Source organism: Scyliorhinus torazame, chromosome 3 (genome assembly GCF_047496885.1).
Source record: "Scyliorhinus torazame isolate Kashiwa2021f chromosome 3, sScyTor2.1, whole genome shotgun sequence".
NCBI lineage: Eukaryota > Metazoa > Chordata > Chondrichthyes > Carcharhiniformes > Scyliorhinidae > Scyliorhinus > Scyliorhinus torazame.
This window is the reverse complement of record NC_092709.1, coordinates 189,216,946-189,229,619: the sequence shown is the minus strand read 5'-3', so window position 1 is coordinate 189,229,619 and position 12,674 is coordinate 189,216,946. Positions and strand designations below refer to the sequence as shown.

Genomic DNA, 12,674 nt, shown 5'->3' with positions numbered 1-12,674 from the left:
ATAACCACAGGCCAGAAATAAGCTACATCCCACAAGTGGCATATTTAGAGATATTCTTAAAATACTTTTTCCTTCATGAACTAAAATATTATAACCACAGTTGGTGAAACAGTGAAAATGATATTATGGTGTGGTTGGGCTCATTTGGTTTAATTGTTGAAGGGGACATGGAAAACTTGTTCAAAAATAAATTTAATCAAGGAATCTGGATTTGTGACACTTGACCTGTACATGTATTTTTAGATTCAAAGAAATATAAAAACAATATTTAAGGGGCAATATGATTTTTCTCAGTTATAAAATCTGAGTTGAGAAAAACAGTTATTAATGTAATAGGTACTGTACTGGAAATACAAAATGGTTAACTGAATTGCCTTTGCAGTTAGGACCTTAACAACTGATCATCTAGTTTAGGAAGACGATTGGATCAAAAATGACATTGTATTTAATTGATTTGTGTTCTCAGTTTTATATGATTAATTAATATGGGTAAGTAGAAATAGCTGTTTTTATCTGTTTATAATATTCAATATGCATTTCATGTCCCCTTAGTATCTATTGCTCCTTTAGGTTGAGCTCAATAGACATAAAATTGAAGCTGTTAGTTTATGAAATCCACAATAGGGAGTTCCAGGATTTTGCCCCAGTGACAGTGAAGGAACGGCAATATATTTCCAAGTCAGGGTGGTGAGTGACTTGGAAGGGAACCTCCAGGTGGTGGGGGTTCCAGGTATCTGCTGCTCTTGCCCTTCTAGATGGTAGTGGTCGTGGGTTTGGAAGGTGTTGTTTAAGGAACCTTGGTGAGTTACTGTGGTGCATCTTGTACACTGCTGCCACTGTTCATCGGTGGTGGAGAGTTTGAATGTTTGTGGAAAGGGGAGCAATCAAGCGGATGCTTTGTCCTGGATGGTGTCGACCTTCTTGAGTGTTGTTGGAGCTGCCCTCATTCAGGCAAGTGGCGAGTATTCCATTACACCTGTGCCTTGTAGATGGTGGACAGGCTTTGGCAGGGGTCAGGAGGCGAGTTACTCGCCATAGAATTCCTATCCTTTGACCTGCCCTGGTAGCCACAGTATTAATGTGGCTAGCCCAGTTCAGTTTCTGATCAATGGTTGTCCCCAGGATGTTGATTGTGGGGGATTCAGCAATGGTAATGCCATTGAATGTCAAGGGGCGATGGTTAGATCCTCTCTTGTAAGAGATGGTCATTGCCTGGCACTTGTGTGGTGCGAATGTAACTTGCAAATTGTCAGCCAAAGCCTGGATATTGTCCAGGCCTTGTTGCATTTGGACATGAACTGCTTCATTATAAAGTGTACATCACTTTATGGCAGTGCAATCTCCATCAACAGATTCCCAATCGCTCAAAATATTTTTAATTTGCCATTTTTTGTTCTTATTAATTAAATATCTTAAGCCGAAAATAATGGGCCGTAACCTCCTTGGAGACGGATTGCAACTCTGTTTCAACTTAACTCTGCTCAAATTCTAAAGTGCCTGTCTCGCCTGACCTTCCTGGCATGGGCCTGGTGAGACTTGGGCAACAAAGCCCGTCCCTGGCTCCAGTAACCAAGTAAAAGGAGCGGATGGAAAGAGGGCACGCCTCCTTTTTACAGCACTAGCTGTCGTAAAGCAGGTTAGTTTGGTTGTCTCTGAAAATAACAGGTCATGGAGGAGGTAAGTTTCTAAGTAACGTGAATGGGATGTGGGAGCACAGGTTCAGACACGGGTGGGGGTGTGGGAGTCAGGCACTGGGGTGGGTTGTCGGATATTTTGGGGAGTGAGGGGGGAGAGTCGGGCATTGGGGGTGTGGGTGTCAGACATTTGGGGGGGGTGGGGGTGGTCTTCAGACATTGGGGTGGGTTGTCGGATATTTTGGATGGTGGGGGGGGTGGGGGGGGTAAGTCAGACACGTGCAGGGATTGGGGCTGGGGAGGTGGAGCTGGGCATTGGAGGGGGGAGTGAGACTTCAGGATGGTGCTGGTCAGATGGGGATCACTCTGGGGTCAGGTCCAGTTGGAGTGGGCAGGTTAAGGGTGGGAATCTTGTGTGGGTGGGGCACACCATGGGGTTGAGGTGGCGGAAGGAAGTTGGGGGTCCCCTGGGGGAATCGGGTATGTGGGGCCTCTCTTGTGTGGGGCTGGTTCTGCATCTTTAAAATTGTTACACTAAAGTTCGAAGTGCTTTTAACACTCTACGAGTGTAAAACCGGCAGAACAATCCAAATTTGGCGATTTAAATTGCTTTGTCGAATGGTTCCTAGAGCAGCCCAATTGTCCTGGGTGCAATGTTCTCTGTTTTCTTGGTATGGTTGGCTTTGATGAGTAGTGTTCAACAAAGAACATCAAGCTATGTTAATTAACAAACCTAATTTATTAGCACTACTTAAACTAGATTTGAATGTTTTCCGAAGTACAAAGGTTGCTAAATAAACTATGTCATAACTCTATCTACAGAACTCACCAATATACCAACAACTCTCCCCCATACAATATCCATATTAGCGGTACGGTAGCACAGTGGTTAGCACTGTTGTTTCACAGCCCCAGGGTCCCAGGTTCGATTCCCGGCTTGGGTCACCGTCTGTGCGGAGGCTGCACATTCCCCCGTGTCTGTGTGGGCTTCCTCCGGGCGCTCTGGTCCTCCCACAAGTCCTGAAAGAAATGCTGTCAGGTGAAATGGACATTCTGAATTCTCCCTCTCTGTACCCGAACAGGTGGCGGAATGTGGCGACTAGGGGATTTCACAATAACGTCATTGCAGTGTTAAGGTAAGCATACTTGTGGCAATAATAAAGATTATTTATTATTATATTGCTACACCGGGGAAGTTGGCGCTTCTGGATAATTTCCGGGTAAACCATTGACTAGAAACTTCCAAGAGGGACTCCCTAGCACCACTTTGGGGTACTCACAAATCCAATACTGGGGAGCCAGGAATACTTGAGGAACTTTTTTTTAAAAAAAAACATATTTCACAATAATTTTGTGCCATTTTTTTCAAATATGCCATTTTCTGTCTTCTTTATAGTTTTACTTGAAAGCCTCAGCCCCTCTAAAAATCTTAAGCTTCAACTTGATATTTTGGGAAAGAGCTGTAACTGTGCTGAAGCTGGATTATATAGTTTTGGATTATATTAGTCCCTTGTGCCTAATTTTGCAGATTTCATCAGTGTTGCTCAGCCAATTGTGCTGTTGGAGTTTTTATCTTTAGCTTCTAATCAGTTGTTCATCTTCAAATAGTTTTGTAAAATAAAGGAAATGTTAAAAGCTTTGTTGTGGTAAAATTTGAGGGTGTGTGCACCTATTATGAAAACTTGTACTTTGTAATTGAACATTGTAAATTGTGTTCTTCACAAAATACATTAAACTAAATCTTGATTTAACTTTCAAGAAACACCCACGCTAATTACATTTTAAAATCAGTTGCTTATTTTTATTTTACTTTGTTGACAATTTAGAAAGATAATTGTTAACTATTGCTTATGAGAGCGAGCAAAAAACTTGATGTTAATTCAATTTTTGAGCAAATAATTACTTCACCGATGTGTGGGAGGAAGTTTTAGGAAATAAATGCCGAGATTTTGTCAACACCGTGTCGTTCCTAGCGTTGTAACTGGAACTGTGTGCCTTTTAGGCTGTCACTTTTTCCCATTCCCCATGCGATTGCACTTAAAATTCTAAATTCCAGCAGTGTCCATGAAAAACTCCTCTGATTCAGCAGTGTTGAATCCACCGTCAACACTTCTGAATCCACCGTCAACTGAAGATGCAGCAGGTACAGGTGGGCTATAGAAGAGCCTCCTGTGCAAACCGAGAGAATCTGCATCATGGCCATATATTTCCTGTCCAACTACAGTTCCATTAACAATACAACTTTTGAGGACACAAAGATGTCACTGGTGTTTTTTCACATACATTTGAAAATATTTCACAATCCATTGGTTTTATTTCATTCATTTGTACATCATGGTTATTTGCTGGGACTAGCTTATTCGGAGATCTAAATGCACTGCCACACCCCATGGTTGGTATACGCTGATGATTATAGGAGATTTAGGGACATTTCCCTTATTGTGGAAGAAACAGTGTTGTGCTTTTGCTCACACTTTATTCGATGCTCATAAAATAAAAAATGAAATGAAAATTGCTTATTGTCATAAGTAGGCTTCAAATGAAGTTACTGTGAAAAGCCCCTAGTCATCACATTCCAGCGCCTGTTCGGAAAGGCTGGTACGGGAATTGAACCGTGCTGCTGGCCTGCTTTCAAAGCCAGCGATTTAGCCCTGTGCTAAACTAGCCCCTAATGTTTGTGTCTTACATGGCTGAGTTTGCAGGCTCAGTGGGCCCTGCTTTGGTAAACTGTAAAGGAGCTTATTAGAGAACACTCTCAGTTGGGATAATTGTGATATTGTAGGTGGGTTCAAAGCCCTGTAAGGACATTGCAAGCCAACACCTTGAGATGGACGTACATTTGGACAGTACCGACATTGCCCTTTAGGCCTCACCTTTTCTTACCTTGACTGCCTTTCCCACCACACACCCAGGGCACTAGGTCCTCCCCACTTCTCCATGCCCCTGACGTACCCTTTGTCCTGCCTTGGTTCCCTCCTCTACTTCTCCATGTCTCAGCCCCCTTCCACAACTTCCCCACACCACTGACTTGACTCTTGCTCATCCTGAGCCTCCATGCAAGCTGCCATTCTCCTGCTCCCCTTCTTTGTGCTGGTGAGTGAAACAAGGCAAACCACGAAACGTATACATTACTGTACAAAGGTTTCTGGTACACCCCTCCTTTAAATGACCATGAACTTGGTGCAAGCGATTCTCGTACACCACTGACTTTATCCCAAGCGCAGAACATTATTTAAAATGTGGGAAGAGAAGAAAAATGACAGATGCAGGAGAGGAGAAACACAGGGAAACCGAAAAAGAGAAGGCTGGGGCAAATGTGACAGTTTCCATGTTCTGCGACTATGGAATGTCTATATACCGAACCCCAGATTGAGTAGCGTTTCATTACTATCAGTATATCTGTTCATTTCTTGAAAAATCCAGTCAGATTCAGTTGTGGGGGGTGGGTGGGAGGTGGAAGAGAGAGTCAGCCACAGGGGGGGAGGGGGGAAGTTGGCCATGGACGGGGGAGCGACGGGGACGGGGAGGCAGAGCGGCGGGGGCGCAGAGCGGCGGGGGCGGTCTCCCACAGAGGGGTTAAAAACTTTGCTGATGTTAAGTGTGAGAGTGTCCCAAAACCCATAAAGGTAACTCGGATCACCGGTTCCTCGTGATGAACCACTGCAGTTCTAATGCACGTGGTGCTGGTGTTTGCCAAGGATTCCAAGATATTGACACAGTATTGTCCACTAAGCATTGGATCAAGGAGTTTCCAATGCAAATATTATTGTTCAAACTCCTCATGTATTAAATTTAAATCCTGGTGCAGTAAAACTCATTGAATTCATTTGTTCAGAGCACTGATTTTGTGAGAGTTGTGCTTTGCCTTACGATAGCTTGTGATCTGAACTGAGACTAGAATCCAGCAAGTTAATTATTCCTGAATATGTAATGGCATTTACCTGATAAGTACTGGCTACGTTGTACACAATTAAAATTTTATGATTTTATGGTTTCTATTCATTTTAATTCAACATCATCTAGCTGTGCATTGTTCCTGACTTCAGAGCTGTGATATGGAATTTAAAAAAAAAAAGAAAATTGGTAACTGTGCTGCAATATAACAGATTAGTCACATTCAGGTTTCATTTATGGGACGACTGTATACGTAGACACTACTGCAGATGTTCCGCACAACAGAGTCCCTTCCCCTCTGGAGGTTTTATTGCAGACCAATGACTCCGCGTAGGCGTTTATGGGGTCGGGGGAGCTGTTGGGAGAGTATTTGTTTTTTAATTTAGAGTACCCAATTAATTTTTTCCAATTAAGGGGCAATTTAGCATGACCAATCCACCTACCCTGCACATCTTTGGGTTGTGGGGGTGAAACCCACGCAGACACGGGGAGAATGTGCAAACTCCACACGGACAGTGACCCAGAGCCGGAATCGAATCTGGGGCCTCTGCGCTGTGAGGCATCAGGGCTAACCCACTGCGCCACCGTGCTGCCCGGGGAGAGTGCTTTAATGCAGAACTTTAATCATTAATTCATTATTTTATGCTCTCTGTTGTTGGACTATTGGGACGAGGAGTCCATTGTGCATATGCACTTTGACACAGGGAAGGAAGGTTGTGCGTTGATTTAACTTGGACAGCTCCTGTTCATGACCAGGCGGCTAGCTACGGTACAGTGCTGAGATCTGGGACAAAATCACCTACATTTTGTGTCCGGCATTGGTTTTCTAAAGAAGAGAAAGGAAAACAGATGATGAATGGGCATGGAATGTTTTTCAAAAAATGCAACCCTAAATCTAATGCCTGACTTTGAAAATGAATTGAAATTGCAAATTCTGTAGAATATGTTTTCCTCTGTCCACTAACATTAATCAAAAAACAGATATGAGTATAAATTGATGTTCCCTGTCTGTGTACTCATTTACATTATTTTGCTAGAATTAATTAACAAGAAAAATGTAGTTTATTTTATGGCATTTAAGTCTCTTGGCTTTTCATTTGTGGGAAGTAGGACAGGATAATTGTGCAGTATTATAACTATTTGTTGTAACTTCATGTGTTGTGATTCATTTTTTTGTGTTGTGAAGTAGTTGTTGACCAGCATACTTGTATTTTTATCTGATAAAGCATCGTCTATTGGTCTCATTTACAAGAATGTTTGTTGTCGTTGGAATTTTCTTACATGCTCTTTTTTGAGTTTCTATCAAGCTTAAACAGAGCCAAAGCTACAGCAGGCAGGTATGTGATGTATGTATAGATAATGCTCGGTGCCATGACCGAGATTTTATCGTGTGGTTTTGTGTGTCTGCTCATCTGATTAGACAATTCACTTATTTCAGTTGTGTGTGTGACAGGATCTTAGTGCAGTGTGCTTGTCTCCTTTATCTCAGGAAGCCTGTTAAAAGGTGAAAATTTGATTATGTTATAAAAGTTGGGATAAATTTGGAATTAACTTGACACAATTGTACTCATCAAAGTAAGGAACTGCAGTACACTTATTGTTTACATTTGTAGACATGTAGCGTTTATAGGTCAGGTACATGGAGCACAACAACTGCAAAATGAAGCTGTTTTTATTCTGCTCCAACACCATGTCAGATTACCGTGTGCTGCTGCAACATTACTATTTTCTCCATTTCCCACACCAAACATTCTTGGCACACTTGCAAACCTAGAAAAAGAACAAAATGCTAACCAACATTTTGAATCTTGCATTCTAGTTAATCTTAAAGACTTAATCATTCACAATGGATAACATTTTAATCTTTTTAAAAACAAGGAAAAGCAAAATGAAAATTAAATTATCAACATACCATAATTTCTGTGAAATCCACCTCAAAACACAGTGGTCCATATTTAAGCCCCCTGCCCCTGTTCACAGCAACATCCTGTTTTTGGGCGCTGGTAAGAGGACATTGCCCCCCCTGCACGGGCTTTTCACACTTTTTGTCTGCTGTAAATCAACTTCAGGCTGGAACTCTTCCTCCATGTGCACTTCCCCCTTGCCCCAATCCAGTTCAAACTGACACTCTTCGACCCAGCCCACTCACACGGTCTCTCCTCCCACTGCTCCCACTTTCATATCTCCTCACTTGAGCCCAATTCATTTTTTTCCCAATTGAGGGGCAATTTAGCGTGGCCAATCCACCTACCCTGCACATCTTTGGGTTGTGAGGGCGAAACCCACGCAAACACGGGCAGTGACCCAGGGCCAGGATCGAACCTGGGACCTCGGCGCTGTGAGGCTGCAGGGCTATCCCACTGCGCCACTGTGTTGCCCCTATATCTCCTCACTTCTAACTATTCTGCCCTTCACCTCAAACTGACATGTTTTTTTCCTACTCCAACTCTACACTCTTTGCCCAGCCTGAATCCTGGCACCCTGCCCCCACTACCTTTCAGTTAAAACCTGCATTCTTCATCCTTTCCTACATTTATATAGTAGCTTCAATGTAATAAATATGTCCTGGGACTTCACTAAGGCATTATCAAACAAACTTTGACACTGAGCTGCATATTTTCACAATTTGTGTGTGTATTCCACTTACCTTTGCTAATACAAGCGATTCCAGCTGAAGAGACTTGGGGCACAATTCTCCGGTCTCCTTGCACTCTTGCTCAAGCGAAACGAGGCCGGTGAATAGTGGGAGAGGCAACAAACTAGAACGGTGTCAGGCGCCAAATAGTTTGCGATGCAACGGCCCGCTCCCATAGGAAAAATCGGAATCTTACCATAGTGTGGCTAGAAAGCAATTATTACCACTTAAGCTCCATTACCATACAACTAACGAGAGCCACCCCATAGCCAAAGGCCTCCCGTCATTCAGCGGCCTCCACAGCAAGTGGTCACACTAATGCCGATTAGTACTCCTTTTGAAAAATGTGAACTTGATGCAAGAGCTCTGAGGGGAGTAGCCATATTTTCTCACAGGCAAAGAGCCTAGGGATGCTGGGTTTGCCACCCCAGTGCGTGGTGGTGGGTGGGGGAACCATCTGCTGAGGTGGGGGACTCGCCACAGGGGTGGGCCACCACGAGAGGGTGGGGGGGTACGCTGGGAAGGCAACCGGGGGGGGGGGGGCAATCGCTCGCAACACCACCATACCAACTCCTGGATCGTGTGTACGCATTCCTGGGGCAACCCTTGTTCTTGCCTGTCTGCTCCACCGACCACCCATAACCCCCACCAACTGCTGAGTCCTCTGGCCATTCGGCTGAAGGCTATTGCTAATAGGGAATTGGCAATCCTGGCTACATGAGCACTTCACACAATCCAAGTGGATTCCCGTGGGTAGGCGGGGCACGTGGCATGTGGGAGTCATTGCCTAGCATTCCAAGCAAACTTTGATGCCTGAACACTGCGGGACGCAACACTGCACAAGCAACAGCCAACATACAAACACCCAGGGGATGGAACACAGCTCCAGGATCATGTCCATGGCCGGAGGGTGGGTGAGTGCCTTGGGGAGGGGGAGATGCCTGGAGAGATGGGCCAAGGATTTGGAGGTCAGCCTGCATTGTGGAAGACAGTGACAGAGGCATCATACTGGTTGTGCACAAAGGTGTTTATTGTGTTTGACAATTCCGCCCCTTCACCCCCACCTAACACCCCTCCCATGGTGACCTCAGTGATCGTCGATGTGCTTTGCCCACCTAGCTCTACCACTATATCTACGTGTGTCTCCAGGGTGCACTTCTGAGGTGGAGGCAGCCTCAGATGACAGACACCATCCCCACTCCATGAGACGGATCTGGGTTGGTACCCCCCCCCCCCCCGTCAGTGTCCACAGGGCCCTGGTTCCACTTGGGACGGAGGGGCAGCTGGTTCGAGCACCAGCTGCCCCTGATTCATCTGGCTCTGCCAGCCCTGGCAGCTCCCCGATGCCTGCACCATCGTGGCAATGCCCTTGCCGATGTACCTCAGTGACTGACTGGGACAAGCTCTGCAGCTCCTCAGCCATTCCCACCTGAGAGCAGGACATGTCTCGCAGAACCTCATCAAGGTCAGCCTGGTACTGGGTCACAGCGAGGCGGACATTGTGTCGCACCCTCAGCCATGGCCATTACCGACTTCACGATGCCTTGGACACCTTCACTAATGGTGTTGATATCGTACATCAGCCTTTCCACTGCGGTCGCTACCCTAGCAGTGTTGGTTTCAGTGCCACGCATTGCCGGCGACATCTCCTGCACCTGCAACCTCTCGGACTCCTCCAATTGGCTATGGATCTGCTGGAGTGTCGCTGACATCTCTCTCTGAAAATCCCGGCCAGTCCCCATCGTCTCCATCAGCTCCAGGTAACCCTGTTCCACAGTCTTAGCATCAGGCTGGGTCGTGGGATTCAGCAGGTCTTGGAATGATGTCTCGCCTGGGGGCTCCTGCATCACCAGATTGTGTCACAGAAGCCTGACCACTAAAGGTGTGTGTATCTGCACTGGTGGATGGTGGTGTGATAGCTGTGCTGTGTCTATTATGGTGCCATCCTTGGACACCTCCTCCTCCGAGGTCTCCTGAGAGGCTTAAGCAGGTGCTGCCTGTGATGGGCCGGCGCCATCAGCTGAAGGACGTGCGGGAGAATGGACATGTGGTCAGTGGGAGGGATGGGTCAGTCTGTATGGCATCAACAACTCACATGTGACGGGTCCTTCGGGTGAGGCCGGGTGGTTCCTCACCACTGCGGCGTCCACCACCCTCCGCATTGGTGACCGCTCTGCCCTCGGCCACCCCAGTCACCTCCAGGGCATGTTCCTCGAAGGCCATGAGGATTCTGATGTCCGGCACACCACTGCCAGTCTGGGCCCTCTCTCGGCGATTGTGGGAGATCTTTTCCTGAGGAGACACAGAGAGGGCATTGTTGGCCACGTGTGTTTACAGTGGTTGGGGGTGAGGGTTATGTGTGTGCAGGAGGGGTTGAAGCGGGAAGGGTTTGTGCTCCTGTGGAGACGTGGGGTCGGAAAGGTGTGTGTGGGGTTGGGGGGGGGGGGGGGGGGGGGGGCTTTGGTGTCTACTCACTTGTGCTGCCCAGTTTGGTCATTGACCTTCTTCCTGCACTGGAGGGGAGTCCTCCTGGTCACACTACCTGAGCTCAGTGCCGCCTCCACCTCATCCCAGGCAGCACTGGCTGCCCTGTGACTCACCCTCCTGGACCCTCGGGGGAACAGGATGCCCCTCCTCCTCTCTACAGCGTCTAGCGGCCTCCCCAGGCCAGCCTCCCCGAATCTTGGGGCTAGTCTCCTCGGCTATTGTTGTGAGCTGGCTGGGATTGGCTGAGTAAGTGCTGTAAATCTTTGTTGCAGTATGCATGGTCAGAATCATTCTCTGAGCAGTTGAACTCTGGACGCTATGGTGATGGAATAATGGCAAATGGGGACACATGCACTGGGCCCTCAGAATGCTGCCTGGCAAAATGAAATGGTGGAAATTTCTCGCAGATTGGTTTCATTTTTGGCAAATTTCGGAAGTTTCGTGCGATTAGCCTTCAGTTGTTTGTCTCTGACCGCTGAAATAGTTTAATTTGCCCCCACCCTCCAACAACAGAGAGGAAGTAAACAAAATAGAAAATGCTGGAAAATCTCAGCAGGTCTGGCAGCATCTGTAGGGAGAGAAAGGAGCTAACATTTTGAGTCCAATGACTCTGTCAAAGTCATTGGACTCGCAACGTTAGCTCTTTTCTCTCCCTACAGATGCTGTCAGACCTGCTGAGATTTTCCAGCATTTTCTCTTTCGTTTCAGATTCCAGCATCCGCAGTCATTTACTTTTATAGCGAGGAAGTAAAATGCCGCCTAGCACTTTAACCTGGGATAGAGTTCGGACCCAGTTTCAAGAGGAAGAAGGGTGTTGGCTGTTGTTTAATGCATAATTTCCCGTTGTCGTCAAAATGTAGTTTCCTAATAAACATCCCTGTTTTGGAGCCGCAAAATAATTATCCACGGTGCCTCTGTTTACTTATTTAAACTCCCAAAGTGAATTCGAGATTACGAGAATGAATTGGAGCCTTAGCTGGAGACTTGCATCGTTTTGGATAAATGTGGCAAGATTGTTGGCCTAATCTAATATTTTCTTGCTTGCTTATCGATTCCTTTTTTGTTTTTGCCTCATGGAGGTTCTGACGACGTTGGGTATTGCAGGCAAGTTACTAGTGTCTTAACTGAGGATGTTAACTCCTGGATATATTTAAGATCGTGGGGGAGGGATTTGTTAAAATACAAACTCTACCACCATTTCTGACACTTTAATGGATTAAGATGTTTTGATTCAGCAATTGTTATGCAGTCTTTCTACGCCCCTTTTTCTGTTACTGACAACCTGAACTAGGACATCTCATGGCTCAGTTGATTTTTGTTTTGCAGCTTAAGGCACCTAATCCCTTTAACAAATCACTTGATTTGTAATAACCTATGAATGCATTGTCATGTGAATACAATAAGAATAGAAATATATACAATGAGAGTGCAATTGTTAATCAGTGGAAACTGATCTTTTCACACCTGTTTTCAGCATGTCTGGAAATGTTGGCTCCCTTTCATTGTACATCCATGTGGAACACCTGTCTTCTCATCTAAGCAAAATACTTATTGTGGCGGTTAAATTATGCATTTTGCTTCCAGGCAAACATTGAGATCGTCTCATCCGAATCTCAAAAGATCACAGCTGCAATCAACCTTTTATGGCTGCCCCATTTTAGTTGATATTTTAACAAAAATGATTGAAACATTGAGTGCTGAAGATAGGGCCATCAGCATGGCGTTACTGAGCCTGATTTTTAGGGAGTAAATTTAACGTTGGGGATAGTTTGAGGATGATTAAGCATCATTTATATAAAGCAGTTTAAATCCTATTCTTCCTGCTTTGCCAGAACAAACTGTCTAATGCTGGGAGGCTGTACTGCAATATTCTAGCATTCTTGTGTAGGTGGCCATTTATGTTGTTTTTCTACCTCCTTCTGTCAATTGCCTTATCCTTTGCTGAAGGTATTAACTTTCTGGAGCATGACCAATTGCCCATTCTTCACATATGTAGAAAAATGGTTCTCAAAGTTCTTTGATTG

General features: G+C 45.5%; 1 protein-coding gene across 9 annotated transcripts in view; it reads left to right on the top strand.

Annotated features, from left to right (window-relative positions):
* The window catches only part of LOC140408851 (amyloid beta precursor protein binding family B member 2-like), a 466,668-nt gene that overhangs the window by 82,954 nt on the left and 371,040 nt on the right, over positions 1-12,674 (top strand). The window contains exon 2 of one of the 9 annotated variants that reach the window (XM_072496627.1): positions 2,717-2,770. The exons of the other annotated variants lie outside the window; for them this stretch is intronic. The gene's annotated coding sequence lies outside the window, so the exon portion shown is untranslated. The remainder of the gene's footprint in view (positions 1-2,716; positions 2,771-12,674) is intronic. 9 annotated transcript variants of the gene reach the window in all.